At 45.1% G+C, this 26041-nt stretch overlaps 20 non-coding genes across 20 annotated transcripts; all 20 read left to right on the plus strand.

The window, feature by feature from the left end:
• The first annotated feature begins 654 nt into the window (after positions 1–654).
• LOC141236992 (U2 spliceosomal RNA) lies at positions 655–845 on the plus strand. The gene has a single exon (XR_012302559.1). It is a non-coding gene; the product is annotated as a U2 spliceosomal RNA (small nuclear RNA).
• Positions 846–1967: 1122 nt separating this feature from the next.
• Positions 1968–2158, plus strand: LOC141237239 (U2 spliceosomal RNA). Its single transcript, XR_012302796.1, has one exon. It is a non-coding gene; the product is annotated as a U2 spliceosomal RNA (small nuclear RNA).
• A 1120-nt stretch (positions 2159–3278) lies between these two features.
• Positions 3279–3469, plus strand: LOC141236993 (U2 spliceosomal RNA). Its single transcript, XR_012302560.1, has one exon. It is a non-coding gene; the product is annotated as a U2 spliceosomal RNA (small nuclear RNA).
• Positions 3470–4590: 1121 nt separating this feature from the next.
• On the plus strand, positions 4591–4781 carry LOC141237316 (U2 spliceosomal RNA). Its single transcript, XR_012302872.1, has one exon. It is a non-coding gene; the product is annotated as a U2 spliceosomal RNA (small nuclear RNA).
• A 1124-nt stretch (positions 4782–5905) lies between these two features.
• Positions 5906–6096, plus strand: LOC141237250 (U2 spliceosomal RNA). Its single transcript, XR_012302806.1, has one exon. It is a non-coding gene; the product is annotated as a U2 spliceosomal RNA (small nuclear RNA).
• A 1122-nt stretch (positions 6097–7218) lies between these two features.
• LOC141237240 (U2 spliceosomal RNA) lies at positions 7219–7409 on the plus strand. The gene has a single exon (XR_012302797.1). It is a non-coding gene; the product is annotated as a U2 spliceosomal RNA (small nuclear RNA).
• A 1120-nt stretch (positions 7410–8529) lies between these two features.
• LOC141236994 (U2 spliceosomal RNA) lies at positions 8530–8720 on the plus strand. The gene has a single exon (XR_012302561.1). It is a non-coding gene; the product is annotated as a U2 spliceosomal RNA (small nuclear RNA).
• Positions 8721–9839: 1119 nt separating this feature from the next.
• Positions 9840–10030, plus strand: LOC141236995 (U2 spliceosomal RNA). The gene has a single exon (XR_012302562.1). It is a non-coding gene; the product is annotated as a U2 spliceosomal RNA (small nuclear RNA).
• A 1123-nt stretch (positions 10031–11153) lies between these two features.
• LOC141236996 (U2 spliceosomal RNA) lies at positions 11154–11344 on the plus strand. The gene has a single exon (XR_012302563.1). It is a non-coding gene; the product is annotated as a U2 spliceosomal RNA (small nuclear RNA).
• Positions 11345–12465: 1121 nt separating this feature from the next.
• On the plus strand, positions 12466–12656 carry LOC141237211 (U2 spliceosomal RNA). Its single transcript, XR_012302770.1, has one exon. It is a non-coding gene; the product is annotated as a U2 spliceosomal RNA (small nuclear RNA).
• Positions 12657–13774: 1118 nt separating this feature from the next.
• LOC141236997 (U2 spliceosomal RNA) lies at positions 13775–13965 on the plus strand. The gene has a single exon (XR_012302564.1). It is a non-coding gene; the product is annotated as a U2 spliceosomal RNA (small nuclear RNA).
• A 1120-nt stretch (positions 13966–15085) lies between these two features.
• Positions 15086–15276, plus strand: LOC141237325 (U2 spliceosomal RNA). The gene has a single exon (XR_012302881.1). It is a non-coding gene; the product is annotated as a U2 spliceosomal RNA (small nuclear RNA).
• A 1118-nt stretch (positions 15277–16394) lies between these two features.
• LOC141237332 (U2 spliceosomal RNA) lies at positions 16395–16585 on the plus strand. Its single transcript, XR_012302888.1, has one exon. It is a non-coding gene; the product is annotated as a U2 spliceosomal RNA (small nuclear RNA).
• A 1120-nt stretch (positions 16586–17705) lies between these two features.
• Positions 17706–17896, plus strand: LOC141236999 (U2 spliceosomal RNA). The gene has a single exon (XR_012302566.1). It is a non-coding gene; the product is annotated as a U2 spliceosomal RNA (small nuclear RNA).
• A 1119-nt stretch (positions 17897–19015) lies between these two features.
• LOC141237000 (U2 spliceosomal RNA) lies at positions 19016–19206 on the plus strand. The gene has a single exon (XR_012302567.1). It is a non-coding gene; the product is annotated as a U2 spliceosomal RNA (small nuclear RNA).
• Positions 19207–20327: 1121 nt separating this feature from the next.
• LOC141237001 (U2 spliceosomal RNA) lies at positions 20328–20518 on the plus strand. Its single transcript, XR_012302568.1, has one exon. It is a non-coding gene; the product is annotated as a U2 spliceosomal RNA (small nuclear RNA).
• Positions 20519–21638: 1120 nt separating this feature from the next.
• On the plus strand, positions 21639–21829 carry LOC141237002 (U2 spliceosomal RNA). The gene has a single exon (XR_012302569.1). It is a non-coding gene; the product is annotated as a U2 spliceosomal RNA (small nuclear RNA).
• A 1119-nt stretch (positions 21830–22948) lies between these two features.
• On the plus strand, positions 22949–23139 carry LOC141237327 (U2 spliceosomal RNA). Its single transcript, XR_012302883.1, has one exon. It is a non-coding gene; the product is annotated as a U2 spliceosomal RNA (small nuclear RNA).
• A 1121-nt stretch (positions 23140–24260) lies between these two features.
• On the plus strand, positions 24261–24451 carry LOC141237242 (U2 spliceosomal RNA). The gene has a single exon (XR_012302799.1). It is a non-coding gene; the product is annotated as a U2 spliceosomal RNA (small nuclear RNA).
• Positions 24452–25571: 1120 nt separating this feature from the next.
• Positions 25572–25762, plus strand: LOC141237003 (U2 spliceosomal RNA). Its single transcript, XR_012302570.1, has one exon. It is a non-coding gene; the product is annotated as a U2 spliceosomal RNA (small nuclear RNA).
• The last annotated feature ends 279 nt before the right edge of the window (positions 25763–26041 follow it).

Below are 26041 nucleotides of genomic sequence, written 5' to 3' on the forward strand. Positions count from 1 at the left end.
TTGGTTTGCTACAATGCCTTTTCTGAAACGTTGTCTCCCTCTGCTGGAACACTGACTTCTTTCATTTAATGCCTGCAGACTATAAAAGAGAAACCAACCCAAAAAGTTTGGTTGATTAGTCTGTGGCATTCTTTTAAACTGTTGCTTATGGCGGTCTCTGTGAGCTTCTCAGTGACATTCAGCCATCCAGGTATCCCGCCTGCAGTAGACGGAATGTGGCAATGGAACGCTGGCTGCGCGTGTCATAATAGGCTCTGAGCCTTTATATACCTGCGCACAGCAGCAGCCACCTTCAGTCTGCTGCTGGACAGCCAGCAGCAGCAGCAGCAGGAGAGGTAATTAATCAGCAACCCTCCTGCTAAGGGTAGACAGCTGCTCGTTCCACCCCCCCCCCCGCCTTAATTGGTTCTCCTCCCTTCCAACGGTGTTGAGGCGGGTGGGAACAGCCGGGGGTTGAGGGTACTGTGCTAAAAGAGGTGGAGTTATGCAGATCTAAAACGCGTGGATTGCAGCAGCAGCAAGCCGAAAGTGCAGGCATGTGAGGGATCTAGAGGTTGACAGCATGTCTTCTTAACGGGAGTCCAGGTGGCCATCTCCACAAATGGACTTTTCAGAATCCTTGGGTGGCACCGTAGTCGGAAACCAATTCTGGTTATCGCTTCTCGGCCTTTTGGCTAAGATCAAGTGTAGTATCTGTTCTTATCAGTTTAATATCTGATACGTCCCCTATCTGGGGACCATATATTAAATGGATTTTTAGAACAGGGAGATGGAAAAAGAGCTTGCTCTGTCCACTCCACGCATTGACCTGGTATTGCAGTATCTCCAGGACCGGTGCACCCCTTCTTTAATGCAGTTTCTAAAATCAGAAAGAATTGAATTCAATGCTTTTTGTTCATTTTGCTTTTTTGTCGGATTTTGGGATGGACTCTTTGGCTTTGCTTTTCTTCTCCTCATTGGATTTTTCATGTTAAAAGTTGCAGAAGCCAGATGACAAGCTCATTTTGGTTCAACTTCAGCAACTGTGCATTGCATTGCCATGTAATGTAATGTAATGCAATGCTATCTATCTAGCTCTCCCTCTATACTTCCTTTTGGATAAACAGACATATTAGGCAAGCATTTTGGAGCTTTCACCTAAATAACTACAGGTGGTGAGATAAGCTGCACAATATAATTGACCTTTCAGTATATTGTTGCACACACACCATCTATTTAGCAAATGCCCTTGTTATCAACAGCAGCCTTTTAAACTCACCTGAGCTAACAGGTATGTGAGCTGGTTACTCTGCTGCGCTTAAAATTTCTTTTTTGGTTTGCTACAATGCCTTTTCTGAAACGTTGTCTCCCTCTGCTGGAACACTGACTTCTTTCATTTAATGCCTGCAGACTATAAAAGAGAAACCAACCCAAAAAGTTTGGTTGATTAGTCTGTGGCATTCTTTTAAACTGTTGCTTATGGCGGTCTCTGTGAGCTTCTCAGTGACATTCAGCCATCCAGGTATCCCGCCTGCAGTAGACGGAATGTGGCAATGGAACGCTGGCTGCGCGTGTCATAATAGGCTCTGAGCCTTTATATACCTGCGCACAGCAGCAGCCACCTTCAGTCTGCTGCTGGACAGCCAGCAGCAGCAGCAGCAGGAGAGGTAATTGATCAGCAACCCTCCTGCTAAGGGTAGACAGCTGCTCGTTCCACCCCCCCCCCCCGCCTTAATTGGTTCTCCTCCCTTCCAACGGTGTTGATGCGGGTGGGAACAGCCGGGGGTTGAGGGTACTGTGCTAAAAGAGGTGGAGTTATGCAGATCTAAAACGCGTGGATTGCAGCAGCAGCAAGCCGAAAAGTGCAGGCATGTGAGGGATCTAGAGGTTGACAGCATGTCTTCTTAACGGGAGTCCAGGTGGCCATCTCCACAAATGGACTTTTCAGAATCCTTGGGTGGCACCGTAGTCGGAAACCAATTCTGGTTATCGCTTCTCGGCCTTTTGGCTAAGATCAAGTGTAGTATCTGTTCTTATCAGTTTAATATCTGATACGTCCCCTATCTGGGGACCATATATTAAATGGATTTTTAGAACAGGGAGATGGAAAAAGAGCTTGCTCTGTCCACTCCACGCATTGACCTGGTATTGCAGTATCTCCAGGAGCGGTGCATCCCTTCTTTAATGCAGTTTCTAAAATCAGAAAGAATTGAATTCAATGCTTTTTGTTCATTTTGCTTGTTTGTCGGATTTTGGGATGGACTCTTTGGCTTTGCTTTTCTTCTCCTCATTGGATTTTTCATGTTAAAAGTTGCAGAAGCCAGATGACAAGCTCATTTTGGTTCAACTTCAGCAACTGTGCATTGCATTGCCATGTAATGTAATGTAATGCAATGCTATCTATCTAGCTCTCCCTCTATACTTCCTTTTGGATAAACAGACATATTAGGCAAGCATTTTGGAGCTTTCACCTAAATAACTACAGGTGGTGAGATAAGCTGCACAATATAATTGACCTTTCAGTATATTGTTGCACACACACCATCTATTTAGCAAATGCCCTTGTTATCAACAGCAGCCTTTTAAACTCACCTGAGCTAACAGGTATGTGAGCTGGTTACTCTGCTGCGCTTAAAATTTCTTTTTTGGTTTGCTACAATGCCTTTTCTGAAACGTTGTCTCCCTCTGCTGGAACACTGACTTCTTTCATTTAATGCCTGCAGACTATAAAAGAGAAACCAACCCAAAAAGTTTGGTTGATTAGTCTGTGGCATTATTTTAAACTGTTGCTTATGGCGGTCTCTGTGAGCTTCTCAGTGACATTCAGCCATCCAGGTATCCCGCCTGCAGTAGACGGAATGTGGCAATGGAACGCTGGCTGCGCGTGTCATAATAGGCTCTGAGCCTTTATATACCTGCGCACAGCAGCAGCCACCTTCAGTCTGCTGCTGGACAGCCAGCAGCAGCAGCATCAGGAGAGGTAATTAATCAGCAACCCTCCTGCTAAGGGTATACAGCTGCTCGTTCCACCCCCCCCCCGCCTTAATTGGTTCTCCTCCCTTCCAACGGTGTTGAGGCGGGTGGGAACAGCCGGGGGTTGAGGGTACTGTGCTAAAAGAGGTGGAGTTATGCAGATCTAAAACGCGTGGATTGCAGCAGCAGCAAGCCGAAAAGTGCAGGCATGTGAGGGATCTAGAGGTTGACAGCATGTCTTCTTAACGGGAGTCCAGGTGGCCATCTCCACAAATGGACTTTTCAGAATCCTTGGGTGGCACCGTAGTCGGAAACCAATTCTGGTTATCGCTTCTCGGCCTTTTGGCTAAGATCAAGTGTAGTATCTGTTCTTATCAGTTTAATATCTGATACGTCCCCTATCTGGGGACCATATATTAAATGGATTTTTAGAACAGGGAGATGGAAAAAGAGCTTGCTCTGTCCACTCCACGCATTGACCTGGTATTGCAGTATCTCCAGGACCGGTGCACCCCTTCTTTAATGCAGTTTCTAAAATCAGAAAGAATTGAATTCAATGCTTTTTGTTCATTTTGCTTGTTTGTCGGATTTTGGGATGGACTCTTTGGCTTTGCTTTTCTTCTCCTCATTGGATTTTTCATGTTAAAAGTTGCAGAAGCCAGATGACAAGCTCATTTTGGTTCAACTTCAGCAACTGTGCATTGCATTGCCATGTAATGTAATGTAATGCAATGCTATCTATCTAGCTCTCCCTCTATACTTCCTTTTGGATAAACAGACATATTAGGCAAGCATTTTGGAGCTTTCACCTAAATAACTACAGGTGGTGAGATAAGCTGCACAATATAATTGACCTTTCAGTATATTGTTGCACACACACCATCTATTTAGCAAATGCCCTTGTTATCAACAGCAGCCTTTTAAACTCACCTGAGCTAACAGGTATGTGAGCTGGTTACTCTGCTGCGCTTAAAATTTATTTTTTGGTTTGCTACAATGCCTTTTCTGAAACGTTGTCTCCCTCTGCTGGAACACTGACTTCTTTCATTTAATGCCTGCAGACTATAAAAGAGAAACCAACCCAAAAAGTTTGGTTGATTAGTCTGTGGCATTCTTTTAAACTGTTGCTTATGGCGGTCTCTGTGAGCTTCTCAGTGACATTCAGCCATCCAGGTATCCCGCCTGCAGTAGACGGAATGTGGCAATGGAACGCTGGCTGCGCGTGTCATAATAGGCTCTGAGCCTTTATATACCTGCGCACAGCAGCAGCCACCTTCAGTCTGCTGCTGGACAGCCAGCAGCAGCAGCAGCAGGAGAGGTAATTAATCAGCAACCCTCCTGCTAAGGGTAGACAGCTGCTCGTTCCACCCCCCCCCCCGCCTTAATTGGTTCTCCTCCCTTCCAACGGTGTTGAGGCGGGTGGGAACAGCCGGGGGTTGAGGGTACTGTGCTAAAAGAGGTGGAGTTATGCAGATCTAAAACGCGTGGATTGCAGCAGCAGCAAGCCGAAAAGTGCAGGCATGTGAGGGATCTAGAGGTTGACAGCATGTCTTCTTAACGGGAGTCCAGGTGGCCATCTCCACAAATGGACTTTTCAGAATCCTTGGGTGGCACCGTAGTCGGAAACCAATTCTGGTTATCGCTTCTCGGCCTTTTGGCTAAGATCAAGTGTAGTATCTGTTCTTATCAGTTTAATATCTGATACGTCCCCTATCTGCGGACAATATATTAAATGGATTTTTAGAACAGGGAGATGGAAAAAGAGCTTGCTCTGTCCACTCCACGCATTGACCTGGTATTGCAGTATCTCCAGGACCGGTGCACCCCTTCTTTAATGCAGTTTCTAAAATCAGAAAGAATTGAATTCAATGCTTTTTGTTCATTTTGCTTGTTTGTCGGATTTTGGGATGGACTCTTTGGCTTTGCTTTTCTTCTCCTCATTGGATTTTTCATGTTAAAAGTTGCAGAAGCCAGATGACAAGCTCATTTTGGTTCAACTTCAGCAACTGTGCATTGCATTGCCATGTAATGTAATGTAATGCAATGCTATCTATCTAGCTCTCCCTCTATACTTCCTTTTGGATAAACAGACATATTAGGCAAGCATTTTGGAGCTTTCACCTAAATAACTACAGGTGGTGAGATAAGCTGCACAATATAATTGACCTTTCAGTATATTGTTGCACACACACCATCTATTTAGCAAATGCCCTTGTTATCAACAGCAGCCTTTTAAACTCACCTGAGCTAACAGGTATGTGAGCTGGTTACTCTGCTGCGCTTAAAATTTCTTTTTTGGTTTGCTACAATGCCTTTTCTGAAACGTTGTCTCCCTCTGCTGGAACACTGACTTCTTTCATTTAATGCCTGCAGACTATAAAAGAGAAACCAACCCAAAAAGTTTGGTTGATTAGTCTGTGGCATTCTTTTAAACTGTTGCTTATGGCGGTCTCTGTGAGCTTCTCAGTGACATTCAGCCATCCAGGTATCCCGCCTGCAGTAGACGGAATGTGGCAATGGAACGCTGGCTGCGCGTGTCATAATAGGCTCTGAGCCTTTATATACCTGCGCACAGCAGCAGCCACCTTCAGTCTGCTGCTGGACAGCCAGCAGCAGCAGCAGCAGGAGAGGTAATTGATCAGCAACCCTCCTGCTAAGGGTAGACAGCTGCTCGTTCCACCCCCCCCCCCCCCGCCTTAATTGGTTCTCCTCCCTTCCAACGGTGTTGATGCGGGTGGGAACAGCCGGGGGTTGAGGGTACTGTGCTAAAAGAGGTGGAGTTATGCAGATCTAAAACGCGTGGATTGCAGCAGCAGCAAGCCGAAAAGTGCAGGCATGTGAGGGATCTAGAGGTTGACAGCATGTCTTCTTAACGGGAGTCCAGGTGGCCATCTCCACAAATGGACTTTTCAGAATCCTTGGGTGGCACCGTAGTCGGAAACCAATTCTGGTTATCGCTTCTCGGCCTTTTGGCTAAGATCAAGTGTAGTATCTGTTCTTATCAGTTTAATATCTGATACGTCCCCTATCTGGGGACCATATATTAAATGGATTTTTAGAACAGGGAGATGGAAAAAGAGCTTGCTCTGTCCACTCCACGCATTGACCTGGTATTGCAGTATCTCCAGGACCGGTGCACCCCTCCTTTAATGCAGTTTCTAAAATCAGAAAGAATTGAATTCAATGCTTTTTGTTCATTTTGCTTGTTTGTCGGATTTTGGGATGGACTCTTTGGCTTTGCTTTTCTTCTCCTCATTGGATTTTTCATGTTAAAAGTTGCAGAAGCCAGATGACAAGCTCATTTTGGTTCAACTTCAGCAACTGTGCATTGCATTGCCATGTAATGTAATGTAATGCAATGCTATCTATCTAGCTCTCCCTCTATACTTCCTTTTGGATAAACAGACATATTAGGCAAGCATTTTGGAGCTTTCACCTAAATAACTACAGGTGGTGAGATAAGCTGCACAATATAATTGACCTTTCAGTATATTGTTGCACACACACCATCTATTTAGCAAATGCCCTTGTTATCAACAGCAGCCTTTTAAACTCACCTGAGCTAACAGGTATGTGAGCTGGTTACTCTGCTGCGCTTAAAATTTCTTTTTTGGTTTGCTACAATGCCTTTTCTGAAACGTTGTCTCCCTCTGCTGGAACACTGACTTCTTTCATTTAATGCCTGCAGACTATAAAAGAGAAACCAACCCAAAAAGTTTGGTTGATTAGTCTGTGGCATTCTTTTAAACTGTTGCTTATGGCGGTCTCTGTGAGCTTCTCAGTGACATTCAGCCATCCAGGTATCCCGCCTGCAGTAGACGGAATGTGGCAATGGAACGCTGGCTGCGCGTGTCATAATAGGCTCTGAGCCTTTATATACCTGCACACAGCAGCAGCCACCTTCAGTCTGCTGCTGGACAGCCAGCAGCAGCAGCAGCAGGAGAGGTAATTAATCAGCAACCCTCCTGCTAAGGGTAGACAGCTGCTCGTTCCACCCCCCCCCCCCGCCTTAATTGGTTCTCCTCCCTTCCAACGGTGTTGAGGCGGGTGGGAACAGCCGGGGGTTGAGGATAATGTGCTAAAAGAGGTGGAGTTATGCAGATCTAAAACGCGTGGATTGCAGCAGCAGCAAGCCGAAAAGTGCAGGCATGTGAGGGATCTAGAGGTTGACAGCATGTCTTCTTAACGGGAGTCCAGGTGGCCATCTCCACAAATGGACTTTTCAGAATCCTTGGGTGGCACCGTAGTCGGAAACCAATTCTGGTTATCGCTTCTCGGCCTTTTGGCTAAGATCAAGTGTAGTATCTGTTCTTATCAGTTTAATATCTGATACGTCCCCTATCTGGGGACCATATATTAAATGGATTTTTAGAACAGGGAGATGGAAAAAGAGCTTGCTCTGTCCACTCCACGCATTGACCTGGTATTGCAGTATCTCCAGGAGCGGTGCATCCCTTCTTTAATGCAGTTTCTAAAATCAGAAAGAATTGAATTCAATGCTTTTTGTTCATTTTGCTTGTTTGTCGGATTTTGGGATGGACTCTTTGGCTTTGCTTTTCTTCTCCTCATTGGATTTTTCATGTTAAAAGTTGCAGAAGCCAGATGACAAGCTCATTTTGGTTCAACTTCAGCAACTGTGCATTGCATTGCCATGTAATGTAATGTAATGCAATGCTATCTATCTAGCTCTCCCTCTATACTTCCTTTTGGATAAACAGACATATTAGGCAAGCATTTTGGAGCTTTCACCTAAATAACTACAGGTGGTGAGATAAGCTGCACAATATAATTGACCTTTCAGTATATTGTTGCACACACACCATCTATTTAGCAAATGCCCTTGTTATCAACAGCAGCCTTTTAAACTCACCTGAGCTAACAGGTATGTGAGCTGGTTACTCTGCTGCGCTTAAAATTTCTTTTTTGGTTTGCTACAATGCCTTTTCTGAAACGTTGTCTCCCTCTGCTGGAACACTGACTTCTTTCATTTAATGCCTGCAGACTATAAAAGAGAAACCAACCCAAAAAGTTTGGTTGATTAGTCTGTGGCATTCTTTTAAACTGTTGCTTATGGCGGTCTCTGTGAGCTTCTCAGTGACATTCAGCCATCCAGGTATCCCGCCTGCAGTAGACGGAATGTGGCAATGGAACGCTGGCTGCGCGTGTCATAATAGGCTCTGAGCCTTTATATACCTGCGCACAGCAGCAGCCACCTTCAGTCTGCTGCTGGACAGCCAGCAGCAGCAGCAGCAGGAGAGGTAATTAATCAGCAACCCTCCTGCTAAGGGTATACAGCTGCTCGTTCCACCCCCCCCCCGCCTTAATTGGTTCTCCTCCCTTCCAACGGTGTTGAGGCGGGTGGGAACAGCCGGGGGTTGAGGGTACTGTGCTAAAAGAGGTGGAGTTATGCAGATCTAAAACGCGTGGATTGCAGCAGCAGCAAGCCGAAAAGTGCAGGCATGTGAGGGATCTAGAGGTTGACAGCATGTCTTCTTAACGGGAGTCCAGGTGGCCATCTCCACAAATGGACTTTTCAGAATCCTTGGGTGGCACCGTAGTCGGAAACCAATTCTGGTTATCGCTTCTCGGCCTTTTGGCTAAGATCAAGTGTAGTATCTGTTCTTATCAGTTTAATATCTGATACGTCCCCTATCTGGGGACCATATATTAAATGGATTTTTAGAACAGGGAGATGGAAAAAGAGCTTGCTCTGTCCACTCCACGCATTGACCTGGTATTGCAGTATCTCCAGGACCGGTGCACCCCTTCTTTAATGCAGTTTCTAAAATCAGAAAGAATTGAATTCAATGCTTTTTGTTCATTTTGCTTGTTTGTCGGATTTTGGGATGGACTCTTTGGCTTTGCTTTTCTTCTCCTCATTGGATTTTTCATGTTAAAAGTTGCAGAAGCCAGATGACAAGCTCATTTTGGTTCAACTTCAGCAACTGTGCATTGCATTGCCATGTAATGTAATGTAATGCAATGCTATCTATCTAGCTCTCCCTCTATACTTCCTTTTGGATAAACAGACATATTAGGCAAGCATTTTGGAGCTTTCACCTAAATAACTACAGGTGGTGAGATAAGCTGCACAATATAATTGACCTTTCAGTATATTGTTGCACACACACCATCTATTTAGCAAATGCCCTTGTTATCAACAGCAGCCTTTTAAACTCACCTGAGCTAACAGGTATGTGAGCTGGTTACTCTGCTGCGCTTAAAATTTCTTTTTTGGTTTGCTACAATGCCTTTTCTGAAACGTTGTCTCCCTCTGCTGGAACACTGACTTCTTTCATTTAATGCCTGCAGACTATAAAAGAGAAACCAACCCAAAAAGTTTGGTTGATTAGTCTGTGGCATTCTTTTAAACTGTTGCTTATGGCGGTCTCTGTGAGCTTCTCAGTGACATTCAGCCATCCAGGTATCCCGCCTGCAGTAGACGGAATGTGGCAATGGAACGCTGGCTGCGCGTGTCATAATAGGCTCTGAGCCTTTATATACCTGCGCACAGCAGCAGCCACCTTCAGTCTGCTGCTGGACAGCCAGCAGCAGCAGCAGCAGGAGAGGTAATTAATCAGCAACCCTCCTGCTAAGGGTAGACAGCTGCTCGTTCCACCCCCCCCCGCCTTAATTGGTTCTCCTCCCTTCCAACGGTGTTGAGGCGGGTGGGAACAGCCGGGGGTTGAGGGTACTGTGCTAAAAGAGGTGGAGTTATGCAGATCTAAAACGCGTGGATTGCAGCAGCAGCAAGCCGAAAAGTGCAGGCATGTGAGGGATCTAGAGGTTGACAGCATGTCTTCTTAACGGGAGTCCAGGTGGCCATCTCCACAAATGGACTTTTCAGAATCCTTGGGTGGCACCGTAGTCGGAAACCAATTCTGGTTATCGCTTCTCGGCCTTTTGGCTAAGATCAAGTGTAGTATCTGTTCTTATCAGTTTAATATCTGATACGTCCCCTATCTGGGGACCATATATTAAATGGATTTTTAGAACAGGGAGATGGAAAAAGAGCTTGCTCTGTCCACTCCACGCATTGACCTGGTATTGCAGTATCTCCAGGACCGGTGCACCCCTTCTTTAATGCAGTTTCTAAAATCAGAAAGAATTGAATTCAATGCTTTTTGTTCATTTTGCTTGTTTGTCGGATTTTGGGATGGACTCTTTGGCTTTGCTTTTCTTCTCCTCATTGGATTTTTCATGTTAAAAGTTGCAGAAGCCAGATGACAAGCTCATTTTGGTTCAACTTCAGCAACTGTGCATTGCATTGCCATGTAATGTAATGTAATGCAATGCTATCTATCTAGCTCTCCCTCTATACTTCCTTTTGGATAAACAGACATATTAGGCAAGCATTTTGGAGCTTTCACCTAAATAACTACAGGTGGTGAGATAAGCTGCACAATATAATTGACCTTTCAGTATATTGTTGCACACACACCATCTATTTAGCAAATGCCCTTGTTATCAACAGCAGCCTTTTAAACTCACCTGAGCTAACAGGTATGTGAGCTGGTTACTCTGCTGCGCTTAAAATTTCTTTTTTGGTTTGCTACAATGCCTTTTCTGAAACGTTGTCTCCCTCTGCTGGAACACTGACTTCTTTCATTTAATGCCTGCAGACTATAAAAGAGAAACCAACCCAAAAAGTTTGGTTGATTAGTCTGTGGCATTCTTTTAAACTGTTGCTTATGGCGGTCTCTGTGAGCTTCTCAGTGACATTCAGCCATCCAGGTATCCCGCCTGCAGTAGACGGAATGTGGCAATGGAACGCTGGCTGCGCGTGTCATAATAGGCTCTGAGCCTTTATATACCTGCGCACAGCAGCAGCCACCTTCAGTCTGCTGCTGGACAGCCAGCAGCAGCAGCAGCAGGAGAGGTAATTAATCAGCAACCCTCCTGCTAAGGGTAGACAGCTGCTCGTTCCACCCCCCCCCCCCCGCCTTAATTGGTTCTCCTCCCTTCCAACGGTGTTGAGGCGGGTGGGAACAGCCGGGGGTTGAGGGTACTGTGCTAAAAGAGGTGGAGTTATGCAGATCTAAAACGCGTGGATTGCAGCAGCAGCAAGCCGAAAAGTGCAGGCATGTGAGGGATCTAGAGGTTGACAGCATGTCTTCTTAACGGGAGTCCAGGTGGCCATCTCCACAAATGGACTTTTCAGAATCCTTGGGTGGCACCGTAGTCGGAAACCAATTCTGGTTATCGCTTCTCGGCCTTTTGGCTAAGATCAAGTGTAGTATCTGTTCTTATCAGTTTAATATCTGATACGTCCCCTATCTGGGGACCATATATTAAATGGATTTTTAGAACAGGGAGATGGAAAAAGAGCTTGCTCTGTCCACTCCACGCATTGACCTGGTATTGCAGTATCTCCAGGACCGGTGCACCCCTTCTTTAATGCAGTTTCTAAAATCAGAAAGAATTGAATTCAATGCTTTTTGTTCATTTTGCTTGTTTGTCGGATTTTGGGATGGACTCTTTGGCTTTGCTTTTCTTCTCCTCATTGGATTTTTCATGTTAAAAGTTGCAGAAGCCAGATGACAAGCTCATTTTGGTTCAACTTCAGCAACTGTGCATTGCATTGCCATGTAATGTAATGTAATGCAATGCTATCTATCTAGCTCTCCCTCTATACTTCCTTTTGGATAAACAGACATATTAGGCAAGCATTTTGGAGCTTTCACCTAAATAACTACAGGTGGTGAGATAAGCTGCACAATATAATTGACCTTTCAGTATATTGTTGCACACACACCATCTATTTAGCAAATGCCCTTGTTATCAACAGCAGCCTTTTAAACTCACCTGAGCTAACAGGTATGTGAGCTGGTTACTCTGCTGCGCTTAAAATTTCTTTTTTGGTTTGCTACAATGCCTTTTCTGAAACGTTGTCTCCCTCTGCTGGAACACTGACTTCTTTCATTTAATGCCTGCAGACTATAAAAGAGAAACCAACCCAAAAAGTTTGGTTGATTAGTCTGTGGCATTCTTTTAAACTGTTGCTTATGGCGGTCTCTGTGAGCTTCTCAGTGACATTCAGCCATCCAGGTATCCCGCCTGCAGTAGACGGAATGTGGCAATGGAACGCTGGCTGCGCGTGTCATAATAGGCTCTGAGCCTTTATATACCTGCGCACAGCAGCAGCCACCTTCAGTCTGCTGCTGGACAGCCAGCAGCAGCAGCAGCAGGAGAGGTAATTAATCAGCAACCCTCCTGCTAAGGGTAGACAGCTGCTCGTTCCACCCCCCCCCCCGCCTTAATTGGTTCTCCTCCCTTCCAACGGTGTTGAGGCGGGTGGGAACAGCCGGGGGTTGAGGGTACTGTGCTAAAAGAGGTGGAGTTATGCAGATCTAAAACGCGTGGATTGCAGCAGCAGCAAGCCGAAAAGTGCAGGCATGTGAGGGATCTAGAGGTTGACAGCATGTCTTCTTAACGGGAGTCCAGGTGGCCATCTCCACAAATGGACTTTTCAGAATCCTTGGGTGGCACCGTAGTCGGAAACCAATTCTGGTTATCGCTTCTCGGCCTTTTGGCTAAGATCAAGTGTAGTATCTGTTCTTATCAGTTTAATATCTGATACGTCCCCTATCTGGGGACAATATATTAAATGGATTTTTAGAACAGGGAGATGGAAAAAGAGCTTGCTCTGTCCACTCCACGCATTGACCTGGTATTGCAGTATCTCCAGGACCGGTGCACCCCTTCTTTAATGCAGTTTCTAAAATCAGAAAGAATTGAATTCAATGCTTTTTGTTCATTTTGCTTGTTTGTCGGATTTTGGGATGGACTCTTTGGCTTTGCTTTTCTTCTCCTCATTGGATTTTTCATGTTAAAAGTTGCAGAAGCCAGATGACAAGCTCATTTTGGTTCAACTTCAGCAACTGTGCATTGCATTGCCATGTAATGTAATGTAATGCAATGCTATCTATCTAGCTCTCCCTCTATACTTCCTTTTGGATAAACAGACATATTAGGCAAGCATTTTGGAGCTTTCACCTAAATAACTACAGGTGGTGAGATAAGCTGCACAATATAATTGACCTTTCAGTATATTGTTGCACACACACCATCTATTTAGCAAATGCCCTTGTTATCAACAGCAGCCTTTTAAACTCACCTGAGCTAACAGGTATGTGAGCTGGTTACTCTGCTGCGCTTAAAATTTCTTTTTTGGTTTGCTACAATGCCTTTTCTGAAACGTTGTCTCCCTCTGCTGGAACACTGACTTCTTTCATTTAATGCCTGCAGAGTATAAAAGAGAAACCAACCCAAAAAGTTTGGTTGATTAGTCTGTGGCATTCTTTTAAACTGTTGCTTATGGCGGTCTCTGTGAGCTTCTCAGTGACATTCAGCCATCCAGGTATCCCGCCTGCAGTAGACGGAATGTGGCAATGGAACGCTGGCTGCGCGTGTCATAATAGGCTCTGAGCCTTTATATACCTGCGCACAGCAGCAGCCACCTTCAGTCTGCTGCTGGACAGCCAGCAGCAGCAGCAGGAGAGGTAATTAATCAGCAACCCTCCTGCTAAGGGTAGACAGCTGCTCGTTCCACCCCCCCCCCCGCCTTAATTGGTTCTCCTCCCTTCCAACGGTGTTGAGGCGGGTGGGAACAGCCGGGGGTTGAGGGTACTGTGCTAAAAGAGGTGGAGTTATGCAGATCTAAAACGCGTGGATTGCAGCAGCAGCAAGCCGAAAAGTGCAGGCATGTGAGGGATCTAGAGGTTGACAGCATGTCTTCTTAACGGGAGTCCAGGTGGCCATCTCCACAAATGGACTTTTCAGAATCCTTGGGTGGCACCGTAGTCGGAAACCAATTCTGGTTATCGCTTCTCGGCCTTTTGGCTAAGATCAAGTGTAGTATCTGTTCTTATCAGTTTAATATCTGATACGTCCCCTATCTGGGGACCATATATTAAATGGATTTTTAGAACAGGGAGATGGAAAAAGAGCTTGCTCTGTCCACTCCACGCATTGACCTGGTATTGCAGTATCTCCAGGACCGGTGCACCCCTTCTTTAATGCAGTTTCTAAAATCAGAAAGAATTGAATTCAATGCTTTTTGTTCATTTTGCTTGTTTGTCGGATTTTGGGATGGACTCTTTGGCTTTGCTTTTCTTCTCCTCATTGGATTTTTCATGTTAAAAGTTGCAGAAGCCAGATGACAAGCTCATTTTGGTTCAACTTCAGCAACTGTGCATTGCATTGCCATGTAATGTAATGTAATGCAATGCTATCTATCTAGCTCTCCCTCTATACTTCCTTTTGGATAAACAGACATATTAGGCAAGCATTTTGGAGCTTTCACCTAAATAACTACAGGTGGTGAGATAAGCTGCACAATATAATTGACCTTTCAGTATATTGTTGCACACACACCATCTATTTAGCAAATACCCTTGTTATCAACAGCAGCCTTTTAAACTCACCTGAGCTAACAGGTATGTGAGCTGGTTACTCTGCTGCGCTTAAAATTTCTTTTTTGGTTTGCTACAATGCCTTTTCTGAAACGTTGTCTCCCTCTGCTGGAACACTGACTTCTTTCATTTAATGCCTGCAGACTATAAAAGAGAAACCAACCCAAAAAGTTTGGTTGATTAGTCTGTGGCATTCTTTTAAACTGTTGCTTATGGCGGTCTCTGTGAGCTTCTCAGTGACATTCAGCCATCCAGGTATCCCGCCTGCAGTAGACGGAATGTGGCAATGGAACGCTGGCTGCGCGTGTCATAATAGGCTCTGAGCCTTTATATACCTGCGCACAGCAGCAGCCACCTTCAGTCTGCTGCTGGACAGCCAGCAGCAGCAGCAGCAGGAGAGGTAATTAATCAGCAACCCTCCTGCTAAGGGTAGACAGCTGCTCGTTCCACCCCCCCCCCGCCTTAATTGGTTCTCCTCCCTTCCAACGGTGTTGAGGCGGGTGGGAACAGCCGGGGGTTGAGGGTACTGTGCTAAAAGAGGTGGAGTTATGCAGATCTAAAACGCGTGGATTGCAGCAGCAGCAAGCCGAAAAGTGCAGGCATGTGAGGGATCTAGAGGTTGACAGCATGTCTTCTTAACGGGAGTCCAGGTGGCCATCTCCACAAATGGACTTTTCAGAATCCTTGGGTGGCACCGTAGTCGGAAACCAATTCTGGTTATCGCTTCTCGGCCTTTTGGCTAAGATCAAGTGTAGTATCTGTTCTTATCAGTTTAATATCTGATACGTCCCCTATCTGGGGACCATATATTAAATGGATTTTTAGAACAGGGAGATGGAAAAAGAGCTTGCTCTGTCCACTCCACGCATTGACCTGGTATTGCAGTATCTCCACGACCGGTGCACCCCTTCTTTAATGCAGTTCCTAAAATCAGAAAGAATTGAATTCAATGCTTTTTGTTCATTTTGCTTGTTTGTCGGATTTTGGGATGGACTCTTTGGCTTTGCTTTTCTTCTCCTCATTGGATTTTTCATGTTAAAAGTTGCAGAAGCCAGATGACAAGCTCATTTTGGTTCAACTTCAGCAACTGTGCATTGCATTGCCATGTAATGTAATGTAATGCAATGCTATCTATCTAGCTCTCCCTCTATACTTCCTTTTGGATAAACAGACATATTAGGCAAGCATTTTGGAGCTTTCACCTAAATAACTACAGGTGGTGAGATAAGCTGCACAATATAATTGACCTTTCAGTATATTGTTGCACACACACCATCTATTTAGCAAATGCCCTTGTTATCAACAGCAGCCTTTTAAACTCACCTGAGCTAACAGGTATGTGAGCTGGTTACTCTGCTGCGCTTAAAATTTCTTTTTTGGTTTGCTACAATGCCTTTTCTGAAACGTTGTCTCCCTCTGCTGGAACACTGACTTCTTTCATTTAATGCCTGCAGACTATAAAAGAGAAACCAACCCAAAAAGTTTGGTTGATTAGTCTGTGGCATTCTTTTAAACTGTTGCTTATGGCGGTCTCTGTGAGCTTCTCAGTGACATTCAGCCATCCAGGTATCCCGCCTGCAGTAGACGGAATGTGGCAATGGAACGCTGGCTGCGCGTGTCATAATAGGCTCTGAGCCTTTATATACCTGCGCACAGCAGCAGCCACCTTCAGTCTGCTGCTGGACAGCCAGCAGCAGCAGCAGCAGGAGAGGTAATTAATCAGCAACCCTCCTGCTAAGGGTAGACAGCTGCTCGTTCCACCCCCCCCGCCTTAATTGGTTCTCCTCCCTTCCAACGGTGTTGAGGCGGGTGGGAACAACCGGGGGTTGAGGGTACTGTGCTAAAAGAGGTGGAGTTATGCAGATCTAAAACGCGTGGATTGCAGCAGCAGCAAGCCGAAAAGTGCAGGCATGTGAGGGATCTAGAGGTTGACAGCATGTCTTCTTAACGGGAGTCCAGGTGGCCATCTCCACAAATGGACTTTTCAGAATCCTTGGGTGGCACCGTAGTCGGAAACCAATTCTGGTTATCGCTTCTCGGCCTTTTGGCTAAGATCAAGTGTAGTATCTGTTCTTATCAGTTTAATATCTGATACGTCCCCTATCTGGGTACCATATATTAAATGGATTTTTAGAACAGGGAGATGGAAAAAGAGCTTGCTCTGTCCACTCCACGCATTGACCTGGTATTGCAGTATCTCCAGGACCGGTGCACCCCTTCTTTAATGCAGTTTCTAAAATCAGAAAGAATTGAATTCAATGCTTTTTGTTCATTTTGCTTGTTTGTCGGATTTTGGGATGGACTCTTTGGCTTTGCTTTTCTTCTCCTCATTGGATTTTTCATGTTAAAAGTTGCAGAAGCCAGATGACAAGCTCATTTTGGTTCAACTTCAGCAACTGTGCATTGCATTGCCATGTAATGTAATGTAATGCAATGCTATCTATCTAGCTCTCCCTCTATACTTCCTTTTGGATAAACAGACATATTAGGCAAGCATTTTGGAGCTTTCACCTAAATAACTACAGGTGGTGAGATAAGCTGCACAATATAATTGACCTTTCAGTATATTGTTGCACACACACCATCTATTTAGCAAATGCCCTTGTTATCAACAGCAGCCTTTTAAACTCACCTGAGCTAACAGGTATGTGAGCTGGTTACTCTGCTGCGCTTAAAATTTCTTTTTTGGTTTGCTACAATGCCTTTTCTGAAACGTTGTCTCCCTCTGCTGGAACACTGACTTCTTTCATTTAATGCCTGCAGACTATAAAAGAGAAACCAACCCAAAAAGTTTGGTTGATTAGTCTGTGGCATTCTTTTAAACTGTTGTTTATGGCGGTCTCTGTGAGCTTCTCAGTGACATTCAGCCATCCAGGTATCCCGCCTGCAGTAGACGGAATGTGGCAATGGAACGCTGGCTGCGCATGTCATAATAGGCTCTGAGCCTTTATATACCTGCGCACAGCAGCAGCCACCTTCAGTCTGCTGCTGGACAGCCAGCAGCAGCAGCAGCAGGAGAGGTAATTAATCAGCAACCCTCCTGCTAAGGGTAGACAGCTGCTCGTTCCACCCCCCCCCCGCCTTAATTGGTTCTCCTCCCTTCCAACGGTGTTGAGGCGGGTGGGAACAGCCGGGGGTTGAGGGTACTGTGCTAAAAGAGGTGGAGTTATGCAGATCTAAAACGCGTGGATTGCAGCAGCAGCAAGCCGAAAAGTGCAGGCATGTGAGGGATCTAGAGGTTGACAGCATGTCTTCTTAACGGGAGTCCAGGTGGCCATCTCCACAAATGGACTTTTCAGAATCCTTGGGTTGCACCGTAGTCGGAAACCAATTCTGGTTATCGCTTCTCGGCCTTTTGGCTAAGATCAAGTGTAGTATCTGTTCTTATCAGTTTAATATCTGATACGTCCCCTATCTGGGGACCATATATTAAATGGATTTTTAGAACAGGGAGATGGAAAAAGAGCTTGCTCTGTCCACTCCACGCATTGACCTGGTATTGCAGTATCTCCAGGACCGGTGCACCCCTTCTTTAATGCAGTTTCTAAAATCAGAAAGAATTGAATTCAATGCTTTTTGTTCATTTTGCTTGTTTGTCGGATTTTGGGATGGACTCTTTGGCTTTGCTTTTCTTCTCCTCATTGGATTTTTCATGTTAAAAGTTGCAGAAGCCAGATGACAAGCTCATTTTGGTTCAACTTCAGCAACTGTGCATTGCATTGCCATGTAATGTAATGTAATGCAATGCTATCTATCTAGCTCTCCCTCTATACTTCCTTTTGGATAAACAGACATATTAGGCAAGCATTTTGGAGCTTTCACCTAAATAACTACAGGTGGTGAGATAAGCTGCACAATATAATTGACCTTTCAGTATATTGTTGCACACACACCATCTATTTAGCAAATGCCCTTGTTATCAACAGCAGCCTTTTAAACTCACCTGAGCTAACAGGTATGTGAGCTGGTTACTCTGCTGCGCTTAAAATTTCTTTTTTGGTTTGCTACAATGCCTTTTCTGAAACGTTGTCTCCCTCTGCTGGAACACTGACTTCTTTCATTTAATGCCTGCAGACTATAAAAGATAAACCAACCCAAAAAGTTTGGTTGATTAGTCTGTGGCATTCTTTTAAACTGTTGCTTATGGCGGTCTCTGTGAGCTTCTCAGTGACATTCAGCCATCCAGGTATCCCGCCTGCAGTAGACGGAATGTGGCAATGGAACGCTGGCTGCGCGTGTCATAATAGGCTCTGAGCCTTTATATACCTGCGCACAGCAGCAGCCACCTTCAGTCTGCTGCTGGACAGCCAGCAGCAGCAGCAGCAGGAGAGGTAATTAATCAGCAACCCTCCTGCTAAGGGTAGACAGCTGCTCGTTCCACCCCCCCCCGCCTTAATTGGTTCTCCTCCCTTCCAACGGTGTTGAGGCGGGTGGGAACAGCCGGGGGTTGAGGGTACTGTGCTAAAAGAGGTGGAGTTATGCAGATCTAAAACGCGTGGATTGCAGAAGCAGCAAGCCGAAAAGTGCAGGCATGTGAGGGATCTAGAGGTTGACAGCATGTCTTCTTAACGGGAGTCCAGGTGGCCATCTCCACAAATGGACTTTTCAGAATCCTTGGGTGGCACCGTAGTCGGAAACCAATTCTGGTTATCGCTTCTCGGCCTTTTGGCTAAGATCAAGTGTAGTATCTGTTCTTATCAGTTTAATATCTGATACGTCCCCTATCTGGGGACCATATATTAAATGGATTTTTAGAACAGGGAGATGGAAAAAGAGCTTGCTCTGTCCACTCCACGCATTGACCTGGTATTGCAGTATCTCCAGGACCGGTGCACCCCTTCTTTAATGCAGTTTCTAAAATCAGAAAGAATTGAATTCAATGCTTTTTGTTCATTTTGCTTGTTTGTCGGATTTTGGGATGGACTCTTTGGCTTTGCTTTTCTTCTCCTCATTGGATTTTTCATGTTAAAAGTTGCAGAAGCCAGATGACAAGCTCATTTTGGTTCAACTTCAGCAACTGTGCATTGCATTGCCATGTAATGTAATGTAATGCAATGCTATCTATCTAGCTCTCCCTCTATACTTCCTTTTGGATAAACAGACATATTAGGCAAGCATTTTGGAGCTTTCACCTAAATAACTACAGGTGGTGAGATAAGCTGCACAATATAATTGACCTTTCAGTATATTGTTGCACACACACCATCTATTTAGCAAATGCCCTTGTTATCAACAGCAGACTTTTAAACTCACCTGAGCTAACAGGTATGTGAGCTGGTTACTCTGCTGCGCTTAAAATTTCTTTTTTGGTTTGCTACAATGCCTTTTCTGAAACGTTGTCTCCCTCTGCTGGAACACTGACTTCTTTCATTTAATGCCTGCAGACTATAAAAGAGAAACCAACCCAAAAAGTTTGGTTGATTAGTCTGTGGCATTCTTTTAAACTGTTGCTTATGGCGGTCTCTGTGAGCTTCTCAGTGACATTCAGCCATCCAGGTATCCCGCCTGCAGTAGACGGAATGTGGCAATGGAACGCTGGCTGCGCGTGTCATAATAGGCTCTGAGCCTTTATATACCTGCGCACAGCAGCAGTCACCTTCAGTCTGCTGCTGGACAGCCAGCAGCAGCAGCAGCAGGAGAGGTAATTAATCAGCAACCCTCCTGCGAAGGGTAGACAGCTGCTCGTTCCACCCCCCCCCCCGCCTTAATTGGTTCTCCTCCCTTCCAACGGTGTTGAGGCGGGTGGGAACAGCCGGGGGTTGAGGGTACTGTGCTAAAAGAGGTGGAGTTATGCAGATCTAAAACGCGTGGATTGCAGCAGCAGCAAGCCGAAAAGTGCAGGCATGTGAGGGATCTAGAGGTTGACAGCATGTCTTCTTAACGGGAGTCCAGGTGGCCATCTCCACAAATGGACTTTTCAGAATCCTTGGGTGGCACCGTAGTCGGAAACCAATTCTGGTTATCGCTTCTCGGCCTTTTGGCTAAGATCAAGTGTAGTATCTGTTCTTATCAGTTTAATATCTGATACGTCCCCTATCTGGGGACCATATATTAAATGGATTTTTAGAACAGGGAGATGGAAAAAGAGCTTGCTCTGTCCACTCCACGCATTGACCTGGTATTGCAGTATCTCCAGGACCGGTGCACCCCTTCTTTAATGCAGTTTCTAAAATCAGAAAGATTTGAATTCAATGCTTTTTGTTCATTTTGCTTGTTTGTCGGATTTTGGGATGGACTCTTTGGCTTTGCTTTTCTTCTCCTCATTGGATTTTTCATGTTAAAAGTTGCAGAAGCCAGATGACAAGCTCATTTTGGTTCAACTTCAGCAACTGTGCATTGCATTGCCATGTAATGTAATGTAATGCAATGCTATCTATCTAGCTCTCCCTCTATACTTCCTTTTGGATAAACAGACATATTAGGCAAGCATTTTGGAGCTTTCACCTAAATAACTACAGGTGGTGAGATAAGCTGCACAATATAATTGACCTTTCAGTATATTGTTGCACACACACCATCTATTTAGCAAATGCCCTTGTTATCAACAGCAGCCTTTTAAACTCACCTGAGCTAACAGGTATGTGAGCTGGTTACTCTGCTGCGCTTAAAATTTCTTTTTTGGTTTGCTACAATGCCTTTTCTGAAACGTTGTCTCCCTCTGCTGGAACACTGACTTCTTTCATTTAATGCCTGCAGACTATAAAAGAGAAACCAACCCAAAAAGTTTGGTTGATTAGTCTGTGGCATTCTTTTAAACTGTTGCTTATGGCGGTCTCTGTGAGCTTCTCAGTGACATTCAGCCATCCAGGTATCCCGCCTGCAGTAGACGGAATGTGGCAATGGAACGCTGGCTGCGCGTGTCATAATAGGCTCTGAGCCTTTATATACCTGCGCACGGCAGCAGCCACCTTCAGTCTGCTGCTGGACAGCCAGCAGCAGCAGCAGCAGGAGAGGTAATTAATCAGCAACCCTCCTGCTAAGGGTAGACAGCTGCTCGTTCCACCCCCCCCCCGCCTTAATTGGTTCTCCTCCCTTCCAACGGTGTTGAGGCGGGTGGGAACAGCCGGGGGTTGAGGGTACTGTGCTAAAAGAGGTGGAGTTATGCAGATCTAAAACGCGTGGATTGCAGCAGCAGCAAGCCGAAAAGTGCAGGCATGTGAGGGATCTAGAGGTTGACAGCATGTCTTCTTAACGGGAGTCCAGGTGGCCATCTCCACAAATGGACTTTTCAGAATCCTTGGGTGGCACCGTAATCGGAAACCAATTCTGGTTATCGCTTCTCGGCCTTTTGGCTAAGATCAAGTGTAGTATCTGTTCTTATCAGTTTAATATCTGATACGTCCCCTATCTGGGGACCATATATTAAATGGATTTTTAGAACAGGGAGATGGAAAAAGAGCTTGCTCTGTCCACTCCACGCATTGACCTGGTATTGCAGTATCTCCAGGACCGGTGCACCCCTTCTTTAATGCAGTTTCTAAAATCAGAAAGAATTGAATTCAATGCTTTTTGTTCATTTTGCTTGTTTGTCGGATTTTGGGATGGACTCTTTGGCTTTGCTTTTCTTCTCCTCATTGGATTTTTCATGTTAAAAGTTGCAGAAGCCAGATGACAAGCTCATTTTGGTTCAACTTCAGCAACTGTGCATTGCATTGCCATGTAATGTAATGTAATGCAATGCTATCTATCTAGCTCTCCCTCTATACTTCCTTTTGGATAAACAGACATATTAGGCAAGCATTTTGGAGCTTTCACCTAAATAACTACAGGTGGTGAGATAAGCTGCACAATATAATTGACCTTTCAGTATATTGTTGCACACACACCATCTATTTAGCAAATGCCCTTGTTATCAACAGCAGCCTTTTAAACTCACCTGAGCTAACAGGTATGTGAGCTGGTTACTCTGCTGCGCTTAAAATTTCTTTTTTGGTTTGCTACAATGCCTTTTCTGAAACGTTGTCTCCCTCTGCTGGAACACTGACTTCTTTCATTTAATGCCTGCAGACTATAAAAGAGAAACCAACCCAAAAAGTTTGGTTGATTAGTCTGTGGCATTCTTTTAAACTGTTGCTTATGGCGGTCTCTGTGAGCTTCTCAGTGACATTCAGCCATCCAGGTATCCCGCCTGCAGTAGACGGAATGTGGCAATGGAACGCTGGCTGCGCGTGTCATAATAGGCTCTGAGCCTTTATATACCTGCGCACAGCAGCAGCCACCTTCAGTCTGCTGCTGGACAGCCAGCAGCAGCAGCAGCAGGAGAGGTAATTAATCAGCAACCCTCCTGCTAAGGGTAGACAGCTGCTCGTTCCACCCCCCCCCCGCCTTAATTGGTTCTCCTCCCTTCCAACGGTGTTGAGGCGGGTGGGAACAGCCGGGGGTTGAGGGTACTGTGCTAAAAGAGGTGGAGTTATGCAGATCTAAAACGCGTGGATTGCAGCAGCAGCAAGCCGAAAGTGCAGGCATGTGAGGGATCTAGAGGTTGACAGCATGTCTTCTTAACGGGAGTCCAGGTGGCCATCTCCACAAATGGACTTTTCAGAATCCTTGGGTGGCACCGTAGTCGGAAACCAATTCTGGTTATCGCTTCTCGGCCTTTTGGCTAAGATCAAGTGTAGTATCTGTTCTTATCAGTTTAATATCTGATACGTCCCCTATCTGGGGACCATATATTAAATGGATTTTTAGAACAGGGAGATGGAAAAAGAGCTTGCTCTGTCCACTCCACGCATCGACCTGGTATTGCAGTATCTCCAGGACCGGTGCACCCCTTCTTTAATGCAGTTTCTAAAATCAGAAAGAATTGAATTCAATGCTTTTTGTTCATTTTGCTTTTTTGTCGGATTTTGGGATGGACTCTTTGGCTTTGCTTTTCTTCTCCTCATTGGATTTTTCATGTTAAAAGTTGCAGAAGCCAGATGACAAGCTCATTTTGGTTCAACTTCAGCAACTGTGCATTGCATTGCCATGTAATGTAATGTAATGCAATGCTATCTATCTAGCTCTCCCTCTATACTTCCTTTTGGATAAACAGACATATTAGGCAAGCATTTTGGAGCTTTCACCTAAATAACTACAGGTGGTGAGATAAGCTGCACAATATAATTGACCTTTCAGTATATTGTTGCACACACACCATCTATTTAGCAAATGCCCTTGTTATCAACAGCAGCCTTTTAAACTCACCTGAGCTAACAGGTATGTGAGCTGGTTACTCTGCTGCGCTTAAAATTTCTTTTTTGGTTTGCTACAATGCCTTTTCTGAAACGTTGTCTCCCTCTGCTGGAACACTGACTTCTTTCATTTAATGCCTGCAGACTATAAAAGAGAAACCAACCCAAAAAGTTTGGTTGATTAGTCTGTGGCATTCTTTTAAACTGTTGCTTATGGCGGTCTCTGTGAGCTTCTCAGTGACATTCAGCCATCCAGGTATCCCGCCTGCAGTAGACGGAATGTGGCAATGGAACGCTGGCTGCGCATGTCATAATAGGCTCTGAGCCTTTATATACCTGCGCACAGCAGCAGCCACCTTCAGTCTGCTGCTGGACAGCCAGCAGCAGCAGCAGCAGGAGAGGTAATTAATCAGCAACCCTCCTGCTAAGGGTAGACAGCTGCTCGTTCCACCCCCCCCCCCGCCTTAATTGGTTCTCCTCCCTTCCAACGGTGTTGATGCGGGTGGGAACAGCCGGGGGTTGAGGGTACTGTGCTAAAAGAGGTGGAGTTATGCAGATCTAAAACGCGTGGATTGCAGCAGCAGCAAGCCGAAAAGTGCAGGCATGTGAGGGATCTAGAGGTTGACAGCATGTCTTCTTAACGGGAGTCCAGGTGGCCATCTCCACAAATGGACTTTTCAGAATCCTTGGGTGGCACCGTAGTCGGAAACCAATTCTGGTTATCGCTTCTCGGCCTTTTGGCTAAGATCAAGTGTAGTATCTGTTCTTATCAGTTTAATATCTGATACGTCCCCTATCTGGGGACCATATATTAAATGGATTTTTAGAACAGGGAGATGGAAAAAGAGCTTGCTCTGTCCACTCCACGCATTGACCTGGTATTGCAGTATCTCCAGGAGCGGTGCATCCCTTCTTTAATGCAGTTTCTAAAATCAGAAAGAATTGAATTCAATGCTTTTTGTTCATTTTGCTTGTTTGTCGGATTTTGGGATGGACTCTTTGGCTTTGCTTTTCTTCTCCTCATTGGATTTTTCATGTTAAAAGTTGCAGAAGCCAGATGACAAGCTCATTTTGGTTCAACTTCAGCAACTGTGCATTGCATTGCCATGTAATGTAATGTAATGCAATGCTATCTATCTAGCTCTCCCTCTATACTTCCTTTTGGATAAACAGACATATTAGGCAAGCATTTTGGAGCTTTCACCTAAATAACTACAGGTGGTGAGATAAGCTGCACAATATAATTGACCTTTCAGTATATTGTTGCACACACACCATCTATTTAGCAAATGCCCTTGTTATCAACAGCAGCCTTTTAAACTCACCTGAGCTAACAGGTATGTGAGCTGGTTACTCTGCTGCGCTTAAAATTTCTTTTTTGGTTTGCTACAATGCCTTTTCTGAAACGTTGTCTCCCTCTGCTGGAACACTGACTTCTTTCATTTAATGCCTGCAGACTATAAAAGAGAAACCAACCCAAAAAGTTTGGTTGATTAGTCTGTGGCATTCTTTTAAACTGTTGCTTATGGCGGTCTCTGTGAGCTTCTCAGTGACATTCAGCCATCCAGGTATCCCGCCTGCAGTAGACGGAATGTGGCAATGGAACGCTGGCTGCGCGTGTCATAATAGGCTCTGAGCCTTTATATACCTGCGCACAGCAGCAGCCACCTTCAGTCTGCTGCTGGACAGCCAGCAGCAGCAGCAGCAGGAGAGGTAATTAATCAGCAACCCTCCTGCTAAGGGTAGACAGCTGCTCGTTCCACCCCCCCCCCCGCCTTAATTGGTTCTCCTCCCTTCCAACGGTGTTGAGGCGGGTGGGAACAGCCGGGGGTTGAGGGTACTGTGCTAAAAGAGGTGGACTTATGCAGATCTAAAACGCGTGGATTGCAGCAGCAGCAAGCCGAAAGTGCAGGCATGTGAGGGATCTAGAGGTTGACAGCATGTCTTCTTAACGGGAGTCCAGGTGGCCATCTCCACAAATGGACTTTTCAGAATCCTTGGGTGGCACCGTAGTCGGAAACCAATTCTGGTTATCGCTTCTCGGCCTTTTGGCTAAGATCAAGTGTAGTATCTGTTCTTATCAGTTTAATATCTGATACGTCCCCTATCTGGGGACCATATATTAAATGGATTTTTAGAACAGGGAGATGGAAAAAGAGCTTGCTCTGTCCACTCCACGCATTGACCTGGTATTGCAGTATCTCCAGGACCGGTGCACCCCTTCTTTAATGCAGTTTCTAAAATCAGAAAGAATTGAATTCAATGCTTTTTGTTCATTTTGCTTTTTTGTCGGATTTTGGGATGGACTCTTTGGCTTTGCTTTTCTTCTCCTCATTGGATTTTTCATGTTAAAAGTTGCAGAAGCCAGATGACAAGCTCATTTTGGTTCAACTTCAGCAACTGTGCATTGCATTGCCATGTAATGTAATGTAATGCAATGCTATCTATCTAGCTCTCCCTCTATACTTCCTTTTGGATAAACAGACATATTAGGCAAGCATT

This window comes from Phyllobates terribilis, unplaced genomic scaffold (assembly GCF_046119375.1).
Source record: "Phyllobates terribilis strain yellow unplaced genomic scaffold, ASM4611937v1 Scaffold_729__1_contigs__length_748246, whole genome shotgun sequence".
Lineage (NCBI taxonomy): Eukaryota > Metazoa > Chordata > Amphibia > Anura > Dendrobatidae > Phyllobates > Phyllobates terribilis.